Below are 9,811 nucleotides of genomic sequence, written 5' to 3'. Positions count from 1 at the left end.
TTAGCACAATGTCAAGATCAATGCATCAAAAATAAATTGCTCTTTTAACCTTCTCCCACATTCTCTCAGACAACTCATTTTCTTCTCTAAAGTGTGGAATTCCTGTATAACAGATATTAATATTTTGGAGGAAGATAAAAGGGCCTAACATTTAATGGGAGAAAATGATTTTTTTCTCAAAACAATATTTTTAAAAATCCTTTTGTGAGTCAGTAAAAAATTCAACATTTACTGTCCATCTTCAATTGCCTTTGGGTAGTTGTGTGGTGTAGGTACATCCAGAGTGCTAACAAGATCAGGTTCCAGGACTTTGACCCAGAGACAGTGTAGGGTTGGTAACATGGTTGTGTTAATTGAATTCTCTATTCCTGAGATGCTGCTTGGCCTGCTGTGCTTTGACCAGCAACACATTTGCAGCTGTGATCTCCAGCATCTGCAGACCTCATTTTTTACTTAAGGTGGTGTGTGATTTGTAGGGAAACTTGCAGGTTGCAATGGTCCCTTAGATCAGCAACACTTGTTCTCCTATGCAGTGGAGGTTGATCACAGATTTAGAAGTTGCTGTTGGAGAAGTTCTCCTTTGGTTGTATATAGTACATGCTGCTGAATTGTGGCGGAAGGAATGAATGCTTAAGTTTGTTAATGACTTTCAAAACTCTCCATTTTACCTTACTGACAATAAAGAGGTCTTTACGCTTTACTGCTCCTTCCTTAATCTTCTGGTTTATAGCTTCACCCACTTCTTTCTCATTCTGATAAAAGTATGCGCAATCAATGTAACGATATCCTATGGAAATTGCTTCCTTCACTGCTTCAACTGCTTGATCTTTAAGGGACTGAACAAAATATTCATCAGAATCAAAATAAAACTAAAAGCAAAGAATGTCTGTAACACGGGTGAACAATTGCAATTAATCTTTCCCCCCCATCACTTTTCAACTATCTCTTTTTCTCAAGATAATGCCTGTTCACACTCAGCATACTTCACCAATCTCTGCAAACATGCAATCTGCCCTGTATACACATGCCTAACATATTTCACCTGTGACTCCAAACCTTTACACATTTATTGTCTCCTTCTCTTAACCCACTTTAAATTTATCCATCTCTTCTAGCCTAAACACCATTCTCATTCAAAATTCGTAACTCCACGGAAAACATTCACAATTTCTTACACACTCCCATCTCTCCTGCCAGTAACCTCACACATTCTTCATCTCTGTACCATCTCATACATCTATCCCAGCCTCTGATTGCAAACACTATTTTGAACACATAATTCCCAACTACTGCACATTCAACACCTCCCTGCTGTGTTGACTGAATTAGTAATCCAAAGCACCAGGCTAACATTCTGTGAACCCAGGCTTCAATATCATCATGATAGATGGTAAAATTTTATATCAATTAAAACATTTGGAAATGAAAAGTTGGCCTGATAACCTCCACGTAACCACTGTCAATTGTTGTAAAATTTCATCTGGTTCAACAACTCTTTAGGTAAGAAAATCGGCCATTCCTACTTGGTCTGGCCAACATGTGACATCAGACACACAGCAATGTGTTAGGGTCATACACCAGTGAAGAGGCCCTTTGGCCTAGCAAGTCTGTGCAGCCCTATCTACTCTAGACCCACTTTCACTCATTGGCTGATTGCCTTAAATGTTATGACATTTCAATTGCTTATCCACATACATTTTTTAAAGGTTTTCTGCCTCTACTAATTTGCTGACAGTGCATTCTAGATTTTTACCACCCACTGGAGTGAAATAACTTTTCTTCAAATCCCCTCTCAACCTCCCACCCTTCCCCATAAAATTATACCCCTTCATTACCGTCCCTTCAACCAAAGGAGAACAATTGCTTCCTATTTACCCTGCCATGACCCTCAATCTTATATACCTTAAATCAGATTTCCCCTCAGCCTTCTCTGCTCTAAAACAAAAGACAAGAAGCACAGCCTGATAAAGAGCTTATGTTTGAAATGTCGACTCTCTGCTCCTTGGATACTGCCTGACTGGCTCTGCTTTTCCAGCACCACTTTTTTTTTTTACTCTGATCTCCAGTATCTGCAGTCCTCACTTTCTCCTAAAACAAAAGATATCCAAAGCTTTTCCATCTTCTCTTCATAGCTGAGATGCTTCATCCTAGGCAACATCCTGGTGAATCTCCTCTACACCCTCTCTAATGCAATCACAACCCTTCTCTAGTGGGGTGGCTAGCTCTGCACTCTGTACTTCAGCTGAACAAAGAACACAACACAGGAACAGCACTTTCAACACACCAAGCCTGCACCACTACGTTTTGCCCTTTTATATTAAAACTGTCTTCACTTATTCCCTATTCCCTTCTCATTCATGTATTCATCTAGGTGCTTCTTGTATGCGACTATTGTGTATGCTTCCACCACCAACTCTGGCAGCACGTTCCGGGCACTCACCACCCTTGCATTTTGAAACTAGGCTGAAATTGACTCCTCCAGCCTAGTAAAAGGCTCATAGCTTCCACACTCTTCATTCCATTCACAATCTTATAAACTTCTATCAGATCGCCCCTCAGCCTCCCGTGTTCCAGTGAAAACAAACCCAGTATTTACTTTTTCATAGATAAAATCCCCCATAATTGGCAACATCCTGATAAACCTTTTCTGTACTCTCTCCAAATTATCTATATCCTTCTGGTGACCTGAAATGTATGCAATATTCCAAGTGTGGCCTAACCAAAGTTCTTTAAAGCGGAACCATAACTTGTCTATTTCTATACTCAATCCCTATTCCAATGAAGGCAAGTATGCCAGAAGCCATTTTTACTACCTTATCTACCTACGCTGCCACCTTCAGTGATCTGTGGACCTTCATCTGCATATCAATACTTCGAAGGATTCTGCCATTCACTGTATGATTTCCACCTGAACTTGACCTTCCAAAATGCATCACCTCAGATTTGTCTGGATTATGGGCGGCACGGTGGCACAGTGGTTAGCACTGCTGCCTCACAGCGCCTGAGACCCGGGTTCAATTCCCGACTCAAGCGACAGACTGTGTGGAGTTTGCACGTTCTCCCTGTGTCTGCGTGGGTTTCCTCCGGGTGCTCCGGTTTCCTCCCACAGTCCAAAGATGTGCAGGCCAGGTGAATTGGCCATGCTAAATTGCCCATAGTGTTAGGTAAGGGGTAAATGTAGGGGTATGGGTGGGTTGCGCTTCGGCGGGTCGGTGTGGACTTGTTGGGCCGAAGGGCCTGTTTCCACACTGTAAGTAATCTAATCTAATCTAAACTCCATTTGCCATTTTTCAGACCATGCCTCCAACTGCTCGATATCCTGCTGTATTCTCTGACAATCCAACTCACTATCTGGAACTCCAACAATCTTTGTATCATCCATAAACTACGCTTTCCTCTAAATCATTTATGTAGATCACACACAGAAGTCCCAGCACTGATCTCTGTGGAACACTACTTGTTACAATCCTCCATTCTGAAACCCTATCTTCTCTCTCCTCCGAGTAAGCCAGTTCTGGATCCATCTTGTCAGCTCTCCCTGATTCCATATGACTTTACCATTTGTACCAGTCTGCCATGAGGGACATTGTCAAAGGCTTTACTGAAGTCAATGTAAGTAATATCAACTGTGTTTCCCTCAATCATCTTCATCACCTCCTCAAAACCCTCAATCAAGTTAGTGAGGTACAACCTCCCCAGCACAAAAGTGTGCTGTTTATCACTAAAAAGTCCATTTCCTTCTAAATGCTGATAGATCTTGTCCCTGACAAGCTTTGCCAATAATTTTCCTAACAATGACATGACACTCACAGGCCTGTAATTTCCTGGATTATCCCTGTTACCCTTTTTAAACAACATTAGCTATTCTCCAGTCCTCTGCAAGCTCTGTAAGCTGTGGGCGGCACGGTGGCACAGTGGTTAGCACTGCTGCCTCACAGCGCCTGAGACCCGGGTTCAATTCCTGACTCAGGCGACTGACCGTGTGGAGTTTGCACGTTCTCCCCGTGTCCAGTACCAACTTATTATTATTTACATGCTACCTTCAACTTTTGCCCACCTACATGTTGGCTGCGTATCTAACATTGAGCTGCGAACAAAATTGAAATTTTGCCGAACTAATCCAAAAGGATAAAATGAAAAAAAGAAAAGATTAGTAATATTCAGATCAGGCAGATCCTGTGGAGAAAGGAACATAATTAGCATTACTTAACAATGATCTTTTCTTTTTCTACCTCCTAAAGATGCTTCCTGACCTGCTGAGTATTTCCTGCAGGTTGATTTACATCAAATTTTATACTGCAATATTTAATACTTATATCAGAATAACACAGGTCAATTTTGGTCATCAAAAATGTCTGCTCCCCAGTTACATCATTCCTGGCTGCCTCTTTCAGTACACTAAATCTGGAATCCCGTGATTGTGGAGATGACATCTCTAAAAGCTGTTGTTATTTTTAATCTCTTCCATTGAAATAGTGAGGCATAGTTAATTTCTTGGAACAATGTTTTTTAAAAAAATCATTTGCGGATGTCAGCACTGCTGACTGGGCCAGCAGTTGTTGCCCTTGAGAAGGTGATGACAAACTGACTTCTTGAATGCTGCAGTCTATGTGCTTTTGAAACTGTGTACAATTGATACAACTGATTAGCTTGCTAGGCCATCTCCGAAGGTAGTTGAAAGTTAACCACACTGGAGTCACATATAAGCCAGAACACGTAAAGAGAACAGATTTCCTTCTGCGAAGGAGAGTAGTGAATCAAATAGGCTTTTCCAACAACCAACTGTGATCTTGTGGTCATCACAAATTCAATGAATATCTGGAACGGAATTAAAATTCCATCATCTGCCATGGCAGAATTCAAACTTACATTATCTGAGTTTCTGGATTAATATCTACCAACAATATAATTTTTAAAATTAATTCTTGGGAGCAGGCTTTCCTTTATTGGTCAGAGTATTGAGTACAGGAGTTGGGACGTCGTGTTGCGGCTGTACAGGACATTGGTTAGGTCACTGTTGGAATATTGCGTGCAATTCTGGTCTCCTTCCTATCGGAAAGATGTTTTGAAACTTAAAAGGGTTCAGGAAAGATGTACAAGGATGATGCCAGGGTTGGAGGATCTGAGCTGGGAGAGGCTGAACAGGTTGGGGCTGTTTTCCCTGGAGCGTTGGAGGCTGAGGGGTGACCTTATAGAGGTTTACAAAATTATGAGGGGCATGGATAAGATAAATAGACAAAGTCTTTTCCCTGGGGTCAGGGAGTCCAGAACTAGAGGGCATAGGTTTAGGGTGAGAGGAGAAAGATATAAAAGAGACCTAAGGGGCAACTTTTTCATGCAGAGGGTGGTACATGTATGGAATGAGCTGCCAGAGGATGTGGTGGAGGCTGGTACAATTGCAACATTAAAGAGGCATTTGGATGGGTATATGAATAGGAAGGGTTTGGAGGGATATGGGCCGGGTGCTGGCAGATGGGACTAGATTGGGTTGGGATGTCTGGTCAGCGTGGATAGGTTGGACCGAAGGGTCTGTTTCCGTGCTGTACATCTCTATTACTCTATGTGGGCATCACTAACTGGCAGCATTTCTTGTCTGCCCATAGTTCTCTAAGGTGGTGGTGGTGAGCTGCCTTCTAGAACTGCCTTCTGGAACAGGTGGACCTGTTGTGGATTGACCCACAATGCCATTAGGAAGGGAATTCCAGGAGTTTGACCCAGTGGCAGTGAAGAAACAGAAACATATGTCCAAGTTGGATGGTGAGTGGCTTGGAGAGGAACTCGCAAGTGGTAGTGTTCCCAGGTATCTGTTATCCTTGAACTTCTAGATGGAAGCAGTCGTGAGTTTAGAAGGTGCTGTCTGAGGATCTTTGCTAAATTTCTACTGTGCATCTTGTAGGCAGTACACATCGCTGCTACTGAGCATTGATATTGAAGGGTATATATGTACTAAGGGATTGGGTGCTAAGCTTCTTGTGTTGTTGGAGCTGAACCCATCAAGGCAACTGGGGAGCAGTCCATTGCACTCCTAACTTGTGCCTGGTGGACAGGTTTTGGGGAGTCAGATGCTGAGTACTCTCCGCCTCTGATCTGCTCTTATAGCCACTGTGTTTAACTGGCGAGTACAGTTGAATTTCTGGTTAATGGTAATTTCAAGGATGTTGATAGTGGGGATATTCAGTGATGGTAATACCATAGAATGTTAAGGGGGGAATTGTTAGATTGTCTGTTATTGATGATGGCATTTTTGTATGCTGTGAGAGTTACTTGCCACTTGTCAGCTCAAGCCGAGATATTGTCCAATGTTGTTGCATGTGAACATGGAATGCTCAGTATCTGAGTCATCACGAATGGTGCTGAACATTTTTAAACATCGGCAAACACCCCCATTTCTGACCTGATGATGAAGCAGCTGAAGTTGTTGGGCCTAGGACACTGTCCTGAGGAACCCCTACACAGATGTCCTTGAGCTGAGATGACTGACAGCCAACAACCAGAACCATCTTCCTACCTGTGAGTTATGACTCTACCCATTAAAGAGGTTGTCCCTCATATGACTGATTCCAATTTTGCCAGGGTTCCATGATACTATGCTTAATCAAATGCAGTCTTGATGTCAAGAGCTGTCAGTGTCATCTTATTTCTAGAATTCAGCTCTTATGTACTTTTGAACCAAGGGTGTAATGAGGTCAGGAATGGAGTTGCCCTAGTAGAAACCAAACTGTGTACCACTGTGCAAGTTAATACTGAGTAGATGCTGCTTGATAGCACTGTTGATGACACCTTCCATCACTTTACTGATGAGATCAGACTGATGGGCTGGTAATTGGGTAGGTTAGATTTATTGTGCTTGATGATGATGCCATTTTCTTCCTTCACTCCTCACCCCCACCTCTAACTCCATCTCTTCTTGCAGTTCTACCTCTAGTCCTCTCCTCATGATACCCTCTGACCCTCCCTTTCTGATTTGATTGACCTGTGGACAGCAAAAGATTTTACCCCTTCGTCTTTGGTTTTTTTTAAACCAAGTGGGTAGCATGGTGGCACAGTGGTTAGTACTGCTGCCTCACAGCACCAGAGATCCGGGTTCAATTCCCGCCTCAGGCGACTGTGTGGAGCTTGCACGTTCTCCCCATGTCTGCATGGGTTTCCTCCGGGTGCTCTGGTTTCCTCCCACAGTCCAAAGATGTGCAGGTCAGGTCAGGTGAATTAGCTATGCTCAATTGCCCATAGTGTTAGGTTAGGGGTATGGGTGGGTTGCGCTTCAGCAGGTCGGTATGGACTTGTTGGGCCAAAGGGCCTGTTTCCACACTGTAAGTAATCTAATCACCTGGTAAGTAATCTAATCTAAAGAGTGGTCACAAAGGCAGAGATGCCAAAATGTCTACTTTCACAGTGGCAGCGGAATGGCTAGTTCTCCCAGTTGAGGTTTTCTTCTAGTTTGATTCAGTTGTAACAGTGAGAAGCTGATGGTTCAGCTGTAACAGAGAAGCTGCTGCAGTCCAGAGAAAGATTCCAAGCTTCAGCAGATGATTCTTGATTGAATTTTCTCTCTGAAATTTCTCCTGTCTGGAAGAATGTGTGTTTGAATTCACCTTTTGCTGGGGTGGGGTGAAGAGAGAGGAGCTGTTTATGAGATGCTATGGGAATTGAACAACACTTTACTTAAGTCGCTGTGTGGGTCATTTAAATTTTTATGATGAAGTGCTCTTGCCTGAAACATCGTTTCTCCAGCTCCTCGGATCTGCCTGACCTGCTGTGCTTCTTCAGCACCACACTCTCAACTCTGATCTCCAGTCCTCACTTTCTCCTAAGTTTTCCAATAATTAACTTATTCTAAATTCCGTTTTCTTTTGTTCATGTTTCAACTGTAGTGTTTAAATAAACTCTGTTTTGCTTAAAGCTGAGTGGCTTGACTAGGTGCATCACACCTGAAATAGCCACTGCACATCTGATTTTAAAAGAAGAAAAAGTTCGGGTCTAGGCTACCTGGTGTTGCATGATTTTTAATCGATGTATGCTATGGCAGGTTTGGGGTTATGAGGCAGAAAGCTATGGAGGGGAGTTATCCAGATGATGTCAATGACAATCTATGGTGCGCACTGCCTGGAGGAGAGGAAATACTATCTAGAAGGAAGAGACAAGAGAAGACAGAACAAGACAAGGTTGGCGCTCAGCCTCTGCAAGACAGAAACCTGCATACCAGAAATCAATGGTACCTTCCTCATCAGCAGGCTTGATAACAAAAATCAGGGTTGACCAGACAGAACAAAATCTGGCAAGGTCAGAGAGCGACAGGTTAGACTGGGCAAAAGCAGCAGAGATATTAAGGTGGCTGATGTCACAGTCCATAATGGGAAGGTTACGTGCACGTTAAATGCCAGAGGGAGGCATCCAGGTACAGGGAGAGTATTAGAGATAGGTGAAGGCTCTGAGGAGTAAGACAATTACTCTTATCCAAATAGATGCAAAGGAAGAAGAGTTCAGTAACATTTAGGTGGGTGCACGAAGGGGTAAAATCTTTTGCTGACCACAGGTCAATCAAATCAGAAAGGGAGGGTCAGAAGGTATCATGAAGACAGGACAAGAGGTAGAACTGCAAGAAGAGAGGGAGTTAGAGGTGGGGGTGAGGAGTGAAGGATGAAAGAATCCAGAAGGTTCTGAATGATTTCAGAACCAGTATTTTTTAACACCCAAAAAAAATGTTTCTGTAAGGCACAGGTGAGACAAAGAATGAAATGGAACAGGGATCTAGGATAGCTTTGAGACAGTAATGCAGTGCTGATGGAGAAGTCAACTGTGTGCATGTATTGGAGAATTGGCACAGAGTATGATCTCAGGATGTGGTGTCCTAGGAGTGCTATCTGTTTCAGAAATCCCTGTAAATCTTGCTGGGTGGATTGGATTGGGAGAACATAGATGAATCGTCAATTGGAATCCAAGTGGTGTAAAGCAGAACCAAAGACATAGACAGTCAATACAGGAAAGATGCAGTGGTGAAAACTACTTTTAATAAACACTATCTAACATTACAAGAGAAATAGAAAACAGTGAATGAAAACAAACAAGCTGTAGAATTAAAATTCACCTTACCAACACCTTCCATCCCGACCTCAAATTCACCTGGATACCAACACCTTCCATCCCGACCTCAAATTCACCTGGAGTGCTCCCACGAGGAGGTTGAACAGTTCATCAACTTTACCAACACCTTCCATCCTGACCTCAAATTCATCTGGACTGTCTCAGACTCCTCCCTCCCCTTCCTAGACCATTTCTATCTCGGGCGACCGAATCAACACAGACATCTACTATAAACCGACTGATTCCCACAGCTACCTGGACTACACCTCCTCCCACCCTGCCCCCTGTAAATACGCCATCCCAGATTCCCAATTCATTCATCTCCGCCGCATCTGCTCCCAGGAGGACCAGTTCCAATACCGTACAGCCCAGATGGCCTCCTTCTTCAAGGACCGCAGATTCCCCCCAGACGTGATCGACGATGCCCTCCACCGCATCTCCTCCACTTCCCGCTCCTCCGCCCTTGAGCCCCGCCCCTCCAACCGCCACCAGGACAGAACCCCACTGGTTCTCACCTACCACCCCACCAACCTCCGTATACAGCGTATCATCCACCGTCATTTCCGCCACCTCCAAACGGACCCCACCACCAAGGATATATTTCCCTCCCCTCCCCTATCAGCGTTCCGCAAAGACCACTCCCTTCATGACTCCCTTGTCAGGTCCACACCCCCCACCAACCCAACCTCCACTCCCGGCACCTTCACCTGCAACTGCAGGAAATGCAAAA

The sequence above is a fragment of the Hemiscyllium ocellatum genome, chromosome 19 (genome assembly GCF_020745735.1).
Source record: "Hemiscyllium ocellatum isolate sHemOce1 chromosome 19, sHemOce1.pat.X.cur, whole genome shotgun sequence".
Taxonomy (NCBI): domain Eukaryota; kingdom Metazoa; phylum Chordata; class Chondrichthyes; order Orectolobiformes; family Hemiscylliidae; genus Hemiscyllium; species Hemiscyllium ocellatum.
Note: the sequence above shows the minus strand (reverse complement) of the source record.